At 35.8% G+C, this 16,550-nt stretch overlaps 1 long non-coding RNA gene across 1 annotated transcript in view; it reads right to left on the bottom strand.

Annotated features, from left to right (window-relative positions):
* The window catches only part of LOC125924948 (uncharacterized), a 28,318-nt gene extending 18,992 nt beyond the window's left edge, over positions 1–9,326 (bottom strand). Inside the window, exon 1 of the long non-coding RNA XR_007458628.1 lies at positions 9,194–9,326. This is a non-coding gene — a long non-coding RNA (uncharacterized LOC125924948). The remainder of the gene's footprint in view (positions 1–9,193) is intronic.
* Positions 9,327–16,550: the final 7,224 nt, after the last annotated feature.

Raw genomic sequence — 16,550 nt, 5'->3', positions numbered from 1 at the left:
CACACACACACACACACACAACCTAGAGGTGGGATGATTTTCAGTATTGTTGCATAATTTTGTTAGAAAACATGAGATGGAAAGGATTAATCATAAATCCATCCCATCTCTTGACTGTCACTAGTCTAGAACTACTTTTTTGGCATATACTTTAATAAATAGATTATGTTTCTTCTGGTGATTCCTAAAATGGTAAGTTCCACAAACCAGTATCTCACTGATCCAATACTATTAATAGAGTTGAAGGGCTCATGATACAATTGCTGATTTTGTTACAAATGCATGAATTGGTTACTTTGTTTTGTGTTCTTACCCTTCCCAGTTTCCCAATAAAATCAGCTTCTTTCTTTTTCTCACTTGTTCATGGAAACCTGTGGAATCTTTTTAAAATATTTTGATACGTACTTGCCTAAATAAGATTCTCTTATCCTCATTTTGCTTGGGAGACAGTAGAACTGAGGGTTCAGTGCCCAGACTTTAGAGTTGATTTTTGTGGGTTTGAATGTGAGATCCACTAGTGAGAAGCTATTGAACTTTGGATACATTCTATAATCTCCTCAAGTCTGCTTATTCATCTATAAAAGGGAAAACCTACATCAATTAGATCAGATGCTTAATAAATAAATGATATTTTTATATGTATAGTATTACAGTACCTGGCATATGGACAGTCCCCAGTAATTTTTAGACAAGTGGATTTTTTTAAATTTGTCTATTTGTTATTTATTCATTTAGTGGAGGGAAAACTGAGTTTATTTTAGCATGAAGAATTTTAAATTATGAGTGTGCAATGATTGTTGTCTATTTGTCTAACAGAGCCCAATAAATCTTTACATTAAAAATATTTACTTAATTTTAGGTAATAGCATAAATCAGTAGAGAACAAAACCATATGACCAGTAAGTCACTAGGTAATGAATGCTTCCTAAGATAATGTTGACCTTACTGTGAAGTTTATTACATATTTTGCAAAAGTACTAAAAGTAGTTCCTAGTATTCTGAGGCTCCCAAAACAATGCATCCAGCAATCCTTAGAAGAATTAAATTCATATTTAATCATACTTTCTGTGTCAGTCTTTCTACGAGAAGAATAAATTGTTTATATTTCTAATAAAGCCTGAACCCTTAAATTCAATTCTCTGAGTGTGATGGTTTTTCTTCCAATTCCTTCTACCTCTCTGGGAAGTTCAGCTAGAAACCTCCTGGTAATTATAAAGGCCAGATTACTTTTGGATTTACATTGTTTTTCTAACTTGAAAATATTTGAGTATAAAAACATTTAACACTTGACTGTACTTTAATGAGTTACTAATTAACTTGAATTAACAGAGTCTTTCTCCCATTATTCTTGGTAGGCATCGGCAAACTTTTTTCTGTGAAGGACCAGGTAGTAAAACATTTTAATTTTGTGGGCCATAAGGTCCCTAAAAGCTATTTAATTCTACCTTTGTAGTGTGAGAGCAGCCAAAAACAATATGTAAATGAATGAGTGTGGCAGTGTTTCAATAAAACTACTTACAAAAAGAGGAAACCTGCTGGATTTGACCCACAGGCCATAATTTACCCAACTAGACTAAAACAAGCCCCAACTGAAGATCACATAAGTGTTAGGTTTTTTGTGAAAAACAACTTCTACTTATGTAGACAGAATTATTAGGGTTGAGCCTATCTAACTTGTACTCAAATCTATGTAATATTCTCTAAAACTGGAATCTAAAGGACAAAAAGCCTAAAAAGGACTCCCTTTACCTTGTACACATCCCTGTTAACCCCTTAGTCTCCAGGTCAGGAAATAGATTTGTTCAGTTTCAGAGCCATGTTTGGAATAATCATTTCTGGTTTCCCAGTTTCTCTATTGTATTGTAACTGGGTAGTGGATTATAAGATTCCCCTTTTCTTGTCTTCTCCAAGGAAACAGTTCAGTCAAGAAACTGGGTAAGAGAGTTAAAGCAGCAAAGGTATTATTTAGCCACGTTAAAGTACACTCCAGAGAAGTAGGGGAGGGCTGACCAGAGGGTGGGTTACAGCCTGCTGGGTTCTGCATTGTGTTTTTGTGTTTGTTTTTGTTTTTGTTTTAATAGGGGCATATTTGGTCTCTTCCTCCCCATCCTGTCAATATCACACTTCCCTCTGGACCCACCCTGGTTTCCTCCCTTCCAACTTTTTGTGCAGGTTTGTGTCCACCATCTTCCCATAAACACCTAAGAGAAACACAGGGGGCTACAACCCAAATGTAAATGATATTATAATGATATTACAACATCCTTGGGGTTACTAGCAGACAAGGGTTTCTCTAAATGCACATAGTTCACAGTTGGGACAGTCCCCTGCAGCGAGTATTTCTGCTTATCAGTCTCTGCTAAACAGCACATGGGGGTGGTCTAAGGGAAAGGGGTGGTATCTGGCAATTTCCCATCTGCCTTCTTCTTCTCTCCCTTCCCACTCATGTCTAACTAACTGCCAACTGTAACAGTATCAAACCTGAATACAGTCTTATGTTGGAATCCCCTAAGAGACTACATACTTTCTTTAGTGTCCCTTTAGAACAAACTAGCTAATACTTTCCTGCTTTATCCTGGGAAAATCAGCAATGTGTCTTTGTCATTATTTTCCCCTGGTTAAGGAAGACAGTGTACTATTCATGTCTCTAACAAGTCCCAAAGAACTTTAAATTTTCTTGGGTGCCTGGGTGGCTCAGTGAGTTAAGCATCGACTCTTGATTTCAGGTCAGGTCATGATCTCAAGGTTGGTGAACACTGCATGGGACTATGCTAACAGTATGGAGCCTACTTGAGATTCTCTCTCTCCTCACTCTCTGCACCTCCCCTCCTCCCTCCCTCTCTCTCTCTCTCTCTCTCAAAATAAATAAACATTTTAAAAAACTTTAAATTTTCACATGATTCTTTTACTCAATATTTGGATGACCTTTTTTTTTTTTCCCTAAAGAGTAGGGATAGCTAAGATTGATTCCATTCCTCTATTCATACTTTTTGTCAAAAAGGATAGAAGTTTGCCAAAAAAAGAGAACATTTGTCAAAGTAAATTGTATTACCTAAGATATGATTTATACAAAAGAGTTAAATCCCTTACTCCAGACATCTGAAAATCAGTTCAAAATTTTCCAAGGACAGTAATTAAGAGTAACTGGGAGTACTTCAGGGTCTCTGTGGCTACCGCAGGCATTTCTGTAATCTCCAAGCCACTCACTATATGACTTAAACTAAGTACTCTATAACCTAATCTCTTCCTCAGATGCCTAAACATTAACACAGTCCTTTGTGATTTAAAGTTAGCTCTTTGGCAATCTCACAGTGTAGGCTAATTGGTTATCATAAACCTTTCTGCCATTTTATTCAGGATGGGTCTGGATGCACTCTTAAATTCTGACTCAGAATGAAACGGATTACCACGTACCAGTAATATGCTACAGCCTCTCACCCTATCTAGAAGTAGGAAGCTAAACTAGTGGAGGCCTCTGCCATCTTGGTTTAGGGTCTTCTTTAAACATGATAGTCTTCATTCTGTAAAATCTATTTTGCTCACCAAAAGTACATGTTTTTTTGTAAGTAAGTTTGCCTCCTGTAAAATATTGTTTTCTCCCTCTTGCATTTCCATTCATTATTGTAATACTGCTACTCCTTTTCCATTACTTGAAGGTAGGGGAACTCATGACACCCTAGCGTCTATTCACAAGCTTTATACACCTCAGAAAGATTTATTGGAGTTTTCTCTAGAAAAGCTGAATTATTCTTTGGTTGATGGATCATATCTTAAAATGCAAATAGAATACATCAGGATGGAGATAATTATGCAGACCAAACCTTGTCAATTAGATAGACATAAGAGGGTTAATATGTATACACTGGTAATAGATATGTTTTGGGATAGTCCATACTTTTAGAATGCTTTGGAGATAATGCACATAGGAACTCCAATTAAGGATGGTTAGCAAAGTAAAGAATGTTCAAATTCCCTAATTATTAAAGACATGAAGATTTTAAAGGTAGGAATGCATGTAAAGTGGGATAAAATGGAATCTAACAACAATTTCCAGACCAAAAAGTATACTACTCAGGCAGATCTTCCTTCATATAGGTCCCAGCACTTCTAAACCTCGAGACCAAATCTTTGGAGAGTTTCAAGGAGGCTATTGGCCAATGCCAGCAATTAAATAGGAAAGAGTTCTGGGATGAAATCTGATTACAAATTTAATAAGAATAACCTCTTGTGTTCTCAGGATGGTTACTTAATATTACCAGAGAAACTAATATGACATGTTGCAATAATTTATAAGAAATTAGTCACTCAAAAAAGACAAATAGACCAATAACCCTGGGTGAGAAAGATTTACTAAAATTGCTGATTTGTAGTGGTAACAAATTCTCCCAGTTTGTCTAATTTTTCCCCTTAATTTATGAATTATTTTTTTGTTGACAGTTATTTCATTTCAAAACTTGAAAGATGTCATCACATTGTCAGTCTTATTTGTTGCTCCTTTAAAGTGATGCATCTGTTTTCTTCTGACTGCCTTTAAGATCATATCCAACCTTGGTTTTCAATAATTGTAATGTGCATAAGATGCGTTTTACTATTTTTCTTTTAGCTTTCATGGAAACTTCTATGATCTGTATCTTGGACATGGATCAGTTTTGGTACATTCTCAAATATTTTTCTCTCCCCAACCTTCTGCACCACTATGCTCTCTTTACTCAATTTTTGGGACTTTAGCTTCACACATTAGAACTTTACATCTAGCTTCATGTTTTTCTTCTAGTCTCATGACTTTTCTATTTTTCTCTTCCCATTTTTAGCATTATTATTTTCTGATAAACTATTTCCCTATTTACCAAACCCAGTCTTTACAATGTCCAGTCTGCTGTTAGTCTTTCAAAGACTTACGGTTTTTGTATCTTATGGTTTAAGAAACTTCACTACAGTTTTTTTCAGGGCATCTAGTTATCCTATAAAGCACTTTTGGTCTATTTTCCTCAGCATATTATTTATAGTCTTTCTCCATCATTTTGTTTTTAAATTAACATTTATTTATTTTTGAGACAGAGAGAGACACATACACACACAGTGTGTGAGTGGGGGGGGGGGGGCAGAGAGAGAGGAAAACACAGAAACCAAAGCAGCCTCCAGGCTCCGAGCTGTCAGCACAGATCCCGACATAGGGCTTGAACTCACAAACCGCAAGATCATGACCTGAGCCAAAGTCAGATGCTTAACCAACTGAGCCATGCAACATCCCATCTCTGTCAATATTAATAAGGTCATCTGTGGTCCTGTTTCTGTTGTCTGTTTCATTCTTCTTCCTATTTCTTGGTTAGCCTCATTTTTCTAAAACTGATTTTTTTGATATCTTAAGTAAACATTTTTACAGCATAATATGTTGTCATTAATCTTTATCTAGTAGGATTTCAGCCCATCCTCTCATAGGTAGAAAGTGTAAATTACTTTAATCCAATAAAGGTTTGACCTGAGTCAAGACTTGTTTGCCTTCTGCTAAGGACTTATCTATTTCTTTTACATGCTCTGCTAGGATATAGATCTCCAGGCATCACAAGTGAGAATGTTTTGTAATTAATAAGACAACCTTCTTAGTACCATGAGTCTACCTCAGTCTCTGTGCCTTTAAGAAGTTTTATTTAGCTTTTTAGCTTCTTGCTCTATGCAAGTCAAGAATTTTTAAAATGCCAGGAGGAGAAACCATAAAGTGGAAGAATCACTTCTTTCTGGCTCTCTTCTCTCCCGATAGCCTTAGGAGTTCAAACTCCAATATTTTTTCTTGCCAGTCCCATGAGTCTACCAAAAGTAATGCAAGCTTTTCTATGTTTAGCCATGGTCATTTTTCTTGATTATTGGCTTCTTGCCCCATGTCAAAATTCAGCAAACACCCTAAAGGGAAAGGTTGCTTGAATGAAGTCTTACTTTCTCTCCCTAACCTTTGCCCCTAAGATCTTGGCTTCCTTGGTCTCTGATATTTTGTACGCCAATGTTTTCTTTCTTTCTTTCTTTTTAAAGTTTATTTTTTGAGGTGCACGTGTGCAAGTCAGGGAGGGGCAGAGAGAGAGGAAGACAGAATCTGAAGCAGGCTCCAGGCTCTGACCTGTCAGCACAGAGCCTGACGTGGGGCTCGAACTCACAAACTGCGAGGTCATGACCTGAGCCAAATTTGGTCCCTTAACAAACTGAGCCACCCAGGTGCCCCCTGAAGCCAGATTTCTAAAATTAGTCTCAACTACTCTATCTTAGCTGGAAGAATAAGCTGAGGCTTGCATTAGATCTGTCCCTACCTCACAAAAAAAGAATGCCTTTTTTAAGTATTTTTAAGGCCTGATTTTATTTCAGCATAGAGATCTGACAATTGATTTTATTTCAGCACAGAGATCTGCAAGATGTAACAACCACTCATTCTTTCCACAGCAATATGTCACCAACAACATGTACACAGGGAAGACTATAACTGTAGAAAGAGACTCTCACATCATTAAACCAAAGTTTGTACCTCTAAATTATGTAACATTAATCGGTACAAATTTTTATGCTAACCAGGTTAATGCTGTTTAAACAAGTCACTCCATGTAAACTCAGTTATATGAGTCATTGCTCCAGATATAAGTGTCCTTTTTTCTGTTTATGATTTCTCCAATAAAATCACTTATTCAGTTGTAAGGATAATTTATATAGTTAACCAATTTAGGCAGGTAATTTTGAATTTTGATTTAGGCATGTGTTGCTTTATCAAATCATTTATGTGTTTCGAACAAAATTCTGTCTTCTAAAAATTTTTAGTGAAGGCCAAATCATTTTTTAAAAATGAAATTAGAGTTACTTTGGCAGAAAAACGTATGAAAAGTGGAACTGGTGGCACTTTGACGGCACTACCATGGTCGAAAGTAGTAATAGAAGCAACTGTGATGTAATAAGCTGAATAGAGCCTCTGACTTTCCACCATCCTCATATTGCTCTTGTGAAATCAAAGATTTCTTGTGATATCAAATTGATATCGTAGAAACTGGCTCCTGAAGATTAGCTGCGTTCTTTTGAAACAAATACCAGTAACCTTTGGTAAAAAAATGTAGTTTCTCTAGTATATGCAACCAAACCATCATAGAGAAGGAGATAAAGAAATTTTTTCAGCATGAAACAGAAGTTCTCTTAGTTAATATTATTAGGATCTATAATAGGTGATTCAAGGAAGACTTATGTTAAAATGATAAATAAAAAAAAACAATACACAAATTAAATGAAAATGTATTTCAACTTTAAACATGAAATCATATTTGTTCATGAATCTGTTGCTTCATAATCAACAAGCCCCCTTTTATTTCGTTTTTATTTTTTGAAGTTTATTTATTTATTTTGAGAGAGAGAGTATACCCACATATGCACACATGAGCAGGGGAGGGGTACAGAGAGAGGGAGAGAGAGAATCCCAAGCAGGCTCTGCACCGTCAGTGCCAATCCTGACTTGGGGATTGATCTCAGGACCATTGAGATCATGACCTGAGCTGAAATCAAGACACTTAACCAACTGAGACACAGACACCCCAAGTGGTTCTTCTGAAGAATAAAAATCAGTTATCCGAATAGAGGATATCAGAAATAACATTAAAGTTTTTCCAGCTGAAATTCTGTTAATTTACAAATTCAGTAATTTTTATTAAGCCAGATCCGTGTCTTGTGAAGACCGCTTTTCCTGGTTCACGGTCAGCCATCTTTTCTCTATGTGCTCAAATGGTGGAAAAGGTGAGGTATCTCTTTAGGGTCCCTTTTATAAGGGCACCTATCTCATTTATGAGGGTGCTAATCACCTTTTCAAAAGCCCCACTTCTGTATACCCTAACAACTGAGGATTAGGTTTCAATATACAAATTTTGGGGGATACCACATTCATTCTAGAGAAAAATGTATAATTCTAAAATAAAACAGAGTTTATACAATTTATTTCAGAAGTGAAATCAAAGGACCTTAGGTAGCATTCACTCAACTTGTGTGAGTGTGCACACTTCCTAAAGTAGAGCTCTGTTGTTTCCGTGGTTCATGTGAACTATAAATCAGTGTTTTCCTGTCATTCAGCCAGATCCTGAAGTGTTTCTCAATGTAACAAGATAAAGAATGAGCAGTTTGATAGAATGTGTTGAGGATGGCAGTTTTTTGAGGAAGGGGTGTAGTTACTGGACTGATGGTTTGCAGATGATGCTGCACAGAGATAGGAAGAACAAGGATCAGAGACAGGTCAGAAAAGTAGTGAGCTTTAGCAGATGGGCCATCTTTGCAAACACTTGAGTAGTCATAAGTTCCCCTTTGTTCAGTACCGTGGAACACTTCATATAAGTAGAATTCCTACATTGATGTATCCATGTTAGATAAATGGGTTACAGTTGGCCTCTGTATGTTGGTCTTATGTCATTTACTTCTTCAGAATAGACTTATACCCATTAGCTCAGCCAAAGTCAAATTTTTACACATGCAGTTAGTTTTTTTTGTTGTTGTTGGTTTTTCTTTGTACGTTTGTTTCTTTTTCTTTATTTGCTGTTTTTATTAGAGAGAGAGCATTAGTAGGGGAGAGGGGCAGAGGGAGAGAAAAATCCTCATGCTCAGCACAGAGCCCAACATGGAGCTCGAGCCCACAACCCTGGCATCATGACCTGAGCCCAAATCAAGAGTCAGACGCTCAGCCAACTGAGCCACTCAGACACCCCAGTAGTTGTTTTCATTATAGTTCCAATAAGCTGATTTTTAGCAATGTAGAGGCTATTGGCTTTGCATACCCCACAAAAATGCACCTAACGTCTGCTAGCCATAAATACAATAAGCCGTTGAGCTATAAATTACCCCAAGCTTCTGCTGTCCTTTGGAGAGCTCTGACTCAGACTCCTCAAATTCTGCTGGGTGATATCATCTAGCTACTAAAGCCCTTTCTCTGAATCCACCTTTCTCCTTTGCCCTCTTTCGAAATTCTGGGTAATGGCCACACTCTGGCTGACCATTTCCTCTGAAGGTTCTCAGACTGGGAGGGATATCCCACATGCAAATCTGTCAAAGCACCACCCACCTAGAGTTCTTTGTGTGTTATTGCCATCTCATGGTCAGATCTTTTTCTTGATCTGTCCCTAATTCTCTTCAAACTCATGATTTTCCATTACAGAAATATCATTTTAAGCTTTGAATTCTATTCCATACTCACTGGTAAGGAGTGTTTGATAAAATTGAAGCCTGTAGCATGTTCCTAAGAGAGAAAACTTCATCTATTTCATATGCTATGATATTCACCCTGGATCTTTTAAGCAAATTGTAGCACACAATCACCACTGATTAGTTACCAGCAATCAAGAGTGCCAGAACACTAGAAACATAAAGCAATGAAATAGAACCATTTCAATTATGACATGTAAAGGAGCAAAACTCTTTGAGATTTGTAGCCACTGGACCCATTGGCTTCATCAGAGTATCTAGAAACTGAGTTCTGTTTCTAGTAATGACAAAATAGCTTATATCAAACTAACTCTCACACAGGAAACAGTTATAACCTTGGAATCAAATAAAAGAAAATCACCAACTAATAACAAACCAACAATGTTATCAACAAGGAAATATAGGTGATTGGACCTTTCAAATAGGTCATCACTGGGTGAAGCACACATTTAAAAGACTTATTTCCTGATGTCATGCCCCAATCCATATCAAAGGAGATTAAAACACAAACAAAATGTTCCAGTCATACTATGAGGAAGTCAGACAAAAGGATTAGGAATGCCAGAACATCTGGAAATTAAAGGAAGAAAAAATTCTGGAGAAGAAAGGCAGAGAGGGGAGGAATGAAACTATGAATGTAACACCTTTCAAAATCCAAATACTGAGCCTCCAAATTAATAAAATCTTAAAAGTAACTATGAAGGGAAAAAAAAAACCTTCAATACATACAAGGAAAAACAACAGGAATTTTGGTTGGCTTAGCAGAAACACAGAGGCAAGAATATAATGAATTATAATCATTAAGGATGCAAAACTTAAAAAAGAAAAGATATTGTTAATTTATAATGCTATATCCAATGAAAATGTTTTTCACAAATGGAAACTTAATAAAATACTTCAGATTAAAGAAAATGAATTTGTGTCCAGCAGACCTGCATCAAAAGAAATACTGAAGATATATCTTTAGAATGGAATGAACTGAAATAATCCACAAAACTAAAAGGCAACTTACAGAATAGATATCCAACAGACATATGAATAGATGTTTATCACCACTTAACATCATGGAAATTTAAATTAGAACTGCAAGGAAATATCACCTGACACCTGTGAGAATGGGTGAAATCAACTTCACAAGGAACAACAGGTGTCGTTGAGGATGTGGAGATAAAGGAACCCTCTTGCCCTATTGGCAGGAGTGCAAACTGGTGCAGCCAATGTGGAAGACAATATGGAGGTTCCTCAAAAAGTTAAATTTAGAACTACCCTACCATCCAGCAATCACGTTACTGGGTATTTACCCAAAGAATATGAAAACACTAAGTCGAAGGGATACATGCACCCTGATATTTATAGCAGCATTATTTACAATAGCCAAGATATGGAAGTAGCCCAAGTGGTAGATGAAAGGATAAAAAGGTCATACATGTATGCCATGGAATATAATTCAGCCATAAAAATAAAAAAGAATGAAATCTCATTATTTGCAATGGCATGGATGGAGCTAGAAAATATAATGTTAGGGGTGTCTGGGTGGCTCAGTCTGTTGAGCATCTGACTTTGGCTTAGGTCATGATTAATGGTTCCTGGGTTTGAACCCTATATCGGGCTCTGTTCTGACAGCTCAGAGGCTGGAGCCTGCTTCAGATTCTGTCTCCCTGTCTGTCTGCCCCTCTCCCACTTGCACTCTGGCTCTCTGTCTCCTAAAAATGAATAAACATTTAAAACGTTTAAGAAAATATAATGCTAAATAAAATAAATCAAAGACAAATACCATGAGTTTACTCATGTGGAATTTAAGAAACCAAACAAATAAAGGAAAAAGAGAGAGAGAGAGAAACCAAGAAACAGACTCTTAATTATAGAGAACAAACTGATGGTTACCAGAGGGGAGGTGGATGGGGGACTGGGTGAAATAGGTAGGTGATGGGGATTAAGGAGTGCACTTGTGATGAGCACTGAGTGATGCACGGAAGTGTTGCATCACTATATTGTACACCTAAAACTAATATAACACTTTATGTTAACTAACTGGCATTAAAATAAAAACTTTAAAAAAAGAATGAAAAGGAATGACAAGAGATGAAATTTCAGATGTCCAGATAGGAAGACAAAACACAAGAAATGAATGAATAAACATAAAATGTTCTTCTTTTCTTTTTTTTTATAATTAAAAAAATCAACTGCTTACTAACGGTGAAAATAACAGTATAATTTGGGGTGTATAGGACACGTAGAAAAATATTTTGTAAAAAATGGTAAGGGTGTTTTTAGAATTATATTGTTTTACATATGTATACACATTCACATTGTTATTGTATATAAAATAATATACTAATTCAAATCAATTAGTGATTAATTAAAGAGACATTTACTTCTCTAGAGCAAACACTAAAATATACAGAGATAGAGCTGAAAATATGAAAAAGACATATCAAGGTATAAATAAAATATATGTATTTTAACCAAAATGATAATAGAAAAATGTAACAATTGGATAGAAAACAGAAAGGAAAAATAAAAAATGAATAGCAGGATAGGAGACAGAAAAACATCTTATTACTAATTACATTAAATGAGGATGGATTAAATTTCAAAATTGTATAACAATAAGAAAATCAAGACAGCCATATGCTGTCCAAAAAAGATGCTAAATGTATGTTAAAAGATATATTATGCAAGTAATCATCATAGGAAAGCTGCAGGCTACAAAACAAGAGATAATACCAGAGACAAAGGGGGACTATTCTTATATCTGAGTCAATTAGCATATTAAAAATCTTAAAAATGTATAAAAACTGACGGAAATAAAAGGAAAAATAGATAAGCCTACCTACAGTTTCATGTAAAAATTTCAACTCTCGGGGCACCTGGGGGGCTCAGTCGGTTGAGCGTCCGACTTTAGCTCAGGTCATGATCTCGCCATCTGTGACTTCGAGCCCCGCATCAGGCTCTGCGCTGACAGCTCAGAGCCTGGAGCCTGCTTTGGATTCTGTGTCTCCCTGTCTCTGCCCCTTCCCTGTTCATACTCGATCTTTCTCTGTCTCTCAAAATGAATAAACATTATTTTTTTTTTAATTTCAACTCTCTTCCTAGTAATTTTAAAACCTAAATGAGAAAATTTACTCAGTGTCTGAAGTCCCTCCAATTTTAACAACTCACTCAGAATAAAAGCTAAAATCTTTACTCTGTCCTCAAAACCCTAGATAGCATCCCCTCTCATTATACCTCCTCTGACTTTCCCTTTCCTTTAAAGTACTTTAGGTACCCTGTCCATTTTGCTGTAGCACAAACCCTCCATCAGGCTTCTGTTTCAGGGTTTCAGGATTTTTCTTCTTTTCCGTCTAGAACAAACTTCCTCCAGGTAGTACATGGTTTGTAAACTCATCTGTTAGGTCTTTATTCAAATTTCATATTCTTATTGAGGCTTCTTCTGCCCATCAAATTTAAAACATCAAGCACTTCTGCCAGCACCTTCTACTCTCCATTCATCCTGAATTTTACTTGGTTTTAATTATCATCCTACACCCTCCCTATGTATTTTACTTGTCTAATTGTTTATTATTTCTTTCCATGCACTAAGATATAAATGACATGGGTGAGGGACTCGTAAGTTTCATTCCCAGTCATATCTGCCAGTGCTTAGAACAGCCCTTGTCCGTGTTGTTGAATGAAAAATGAATACATAATTAAATACTATTTCTCAAATCCAGTGGTGGATCTAAAATCCACATACTCTGTGACTAAACAAAATGTATATTAGAGTCATTTATGAAATAAAATACAGGGATGCCTGGGTGCTCAGTCGGTTAAGTGTCCAACTGCAGCTCAGGTCATGATCTTGCAGTTGGTGAATTCAAGCTCCACGTCGGGCTCTGTGCTGACAGCTCAGAGCCTGGAGCCTGCTTTGGATTCTGTGTGTGTGTCTCTCTCTCCCCTTCCTCTACTCACACTCTATCTGTCTGTATATCTCTCTCAAAAATTAATAAGCATTAAAAAACAAATAATATGAAAAGAATGAAAGGTTTGGAAAGGAACATTTTGGTCTAGCACAAGCCTTTCATTTTACCACCAAGAAAACTGAGACCCAGAGAGGTTTGCCTAGTACACAACAAGGGTGGGTTGCAAAAGACACCACTCTATATATTTCTACTCCATTATAATGGCCGTCCCAGAATTTGGGCTCATTGAAGTTTTCTTTTTGTCTCACATAAAATTAAAAAAAAAAGAAAGAATTAGTTGCCAATGTTTAAACATTAGCACATTTCTCATAAGGGTCTAAATACCAACTTCTCTTGAAAGTTGGAACGTTTGCAACACAAGATCTGTATTTCCATTTGGCAATAATTTCCACTGCTTAGATGAGGCATGTGTTATCAAATCTGCTTCCCTTTTTTATTTACCTCATCTTCCTGATCTTTGGAGATAACTGATTTTGCGACCTTGGATTCATTCCTAATTTTCATATTTTGCTTTAAGTATGTGTTCACGAAATCATTGATTCTGGTAATTACAGCATAACAATGGACAGAGGAGAAAAGGAACTAACATTACTGCAAGGGAATTTAAATGATGCTATAATTCAAAATCTCTGCCCCATACATTTTACAAATATTCATATACATGCATTTGATTGTGCTTTTCAGGATTTTGATCTCCTACCTCAGAAAGTTACTTAGGGAAGTAATCCATCAGTCATTCACATTTTATTATTATAAATTAGCTTAATAAAATCATACTTTTTTATTATCCAGAACCAGCAGGCTTAATTAATTAAATATAGGTCTTGAAAGAGAAATAGGAAATTATAATTATGATTATTTTTTTTTTAATTTGAGATGCTGTGAAGGAAACGAAAGCCAGGTTAACTATATGGGGGTAGTTGATAGTCAAAGAGAAGTACATGTTTATATAAGGAGTTTCAGTACAGTTTGATTAAAAGAGGGGTATCAAGAAGTAGGGCAAATACTTACATTAAATGTCACCTAACTGTGTAGTTTTCCTGCGTGTCCTTGATATATCCTGCTGATGCGAAACTACTAAATTAATCTTGCCTGACCCAGCTTGTATTACAGTCTCATATTTTTGTGAATATCCAAATTTCTTCTATCAATCTTGTCTACAGCTTAATTGTTGATAATATCAACAGTATGGCCAGGCTATTTGGCTCCAGCTCTAAAGTAGAATATTGCATATATTTTTAGTGAAAATGTGAATTGAAGAGAATCCAAAGCATTAGTTTATTTCCCTCTGTTTTAATGACATTGTAAATAATTTTCTCTGGTTGTTTTATTTTTCTTTATTGCCTACACAGCCTCCTACATAGCCAAATTCATTTCTTGATTGCATATTGGTGACTGAACATGTAGGTGCTTACTAAAATAAATGTGCTGATGAGACATATGGGCACAGCTTTTTTTCCAGCTAATTTAATATTTTCCTTTAATGTCTGCATAATATTTTGCTTTTCTAAACTGTATAACTGGCATTGATAACTAATTTTGCAAGAGTATGTTCTCTATTCTAAATACTCCTATTATCATCTGTCCTGTAGGATGATTTTTTCCCACTCGTGTTAGGAATATTCCATATGATATTCTTACTCAGGCCATTGCTGCTTAAAATCTAAAATATTCTCTTTTCATATTCTTTTCTCTGTACCTTTCTTTTTCCAAGAGGAAATCACCTACCTCGGGGCATAACAAACTTTTCTTCTAGAAAAAAACATTTCTTTCAGCTGTAGATGGGAGGCATAAGACATCATGAGGGGATAATACACTTTATCTGAAGAGAGATAACACTTCTCGCTTTTTCTAAAATTTTGTTCCTACCAGCTTGACATTGTCATTAAAATACTAGATTATATTGTTGCTTCTGTTACTTAAGAAGTCATGATGCGTAGATTTTGGAAAAGACCAATAGGTTTCCATTATGAAGATTCTGTCATTTGTTTCCCATATCACATCTTTAGTGTAAAAATGTGATTACTCTGCTCTAGTACTGGACACAATGTTCTATGCTTTATATGGGGAAAGAATGCTTTTATGTAGGTGGAGAAAATGATAATTCCTCCAGACAGTTGTGCATTATATCTTTATTGCTGCTTTGTTTTGTCTGCTTTTTTTTACTTTTTTTTAAATTTGATGTTAGAGGTTTGCATCAAAACAGAAAATAATTTGGGCTGGAAGTAGTAGGATCATATTTGTACACTGTGTAGACCCGTTGAGGAGCCCCACTTCTATGATTGCTTGAAATGCAGAATACGCTGGCGAGAGATAGTCATGGCTTATACGACATAAGACCCTTATTGCCTTCCTACCCTCACAGAATTCTCTTTTGTGTTCTTAGATGAAAATTGCACAAAGGCCTCCAATTTCAGATAGGCATTTATGACTTAATTATAAAACTACCTTTACTAGAGATGTAGGTAATCACATAGTAAAGAGCAAATCTGGACTCATTAAATGGCCCTGGATGAGACAGTTAAAAGGAAACAAAACAAAACCCTATTACATTTGTGTAAAACTTACGTTCTTATTCACTCATTTGTTCATTACTCACATCCGTATTGAGTATAAAGAAAGAGGGTCTAAAATTGGAATGCTAGGGTTCAAAATCCGTATTTGCCACACGTTAGCCATTTATAATCTTGTGCAAGTAAAATTCTTTGTAGGGGGTGAGACTTCTAAATTATAGGTCTTCTTAACTCTCAAATACATTGTAAGAATATATTCGTAATACATACAAAGAATTACTACTTAGTCAATACTACTCACCATTAGTGGTTTTATTATATGCCAGGAACTGTACATACAAAAATGGAGATGACAAAATATTAGGTGTTCAAGGAAAACTCAAAGACATACAAATCATGGAGTTTGAGGGGAGACGTGGAATCAATCTTAATATATTGTTACATATATAGATAGACACATAGAGATGATAGAGATACATAGAGATGATAGAGATATTAAGGATGTCATAACAATGATATAAATATCTATGATTTATATATATATATATATATATATATAGACATGTAGATATTGGGAAATAAGAAATAAACTTACTTTACTGTGAACACAGGGAAGATGTCAGATGAAGCCTGAAAACTTGAAAGTCATGAGGTGAATAAGAAGCGAAGGGTATTCCAAACAGAAGGAACAGAATACGTAAGGTTTTATGAGGTAGGTGAGTATAATCAAGGGCAGTATCATCAAGGAAAGAAAGTGGACTGAGATGGGGCAGAAGGAAAATGAAGATAAGTTCAGGAAAACATAAAGATTACACAGCTCTGTAAGGGGTGGTTAGCTGAGTCCTTAAAGAGTATAAGCAGGACAATTTATTTT

This window comes from Panthera uncia, chromosome F2, assembly GCF_023721935.1.
Source record: "Panthera uncia isolate 11264 chromosome F2, Puncia_PCG_1.0, whole genome shotgun sequence".
Taxonomy (NCBI): domain Eukaryota; kingdom Metazoa; phylum Chordata; class Mammalia; order Carnivora; family Felidae; genus Panthera; species Panthera uncia.
This window is presented reverse-complemented; position numbering and strand designations above follow the sequence as displayed.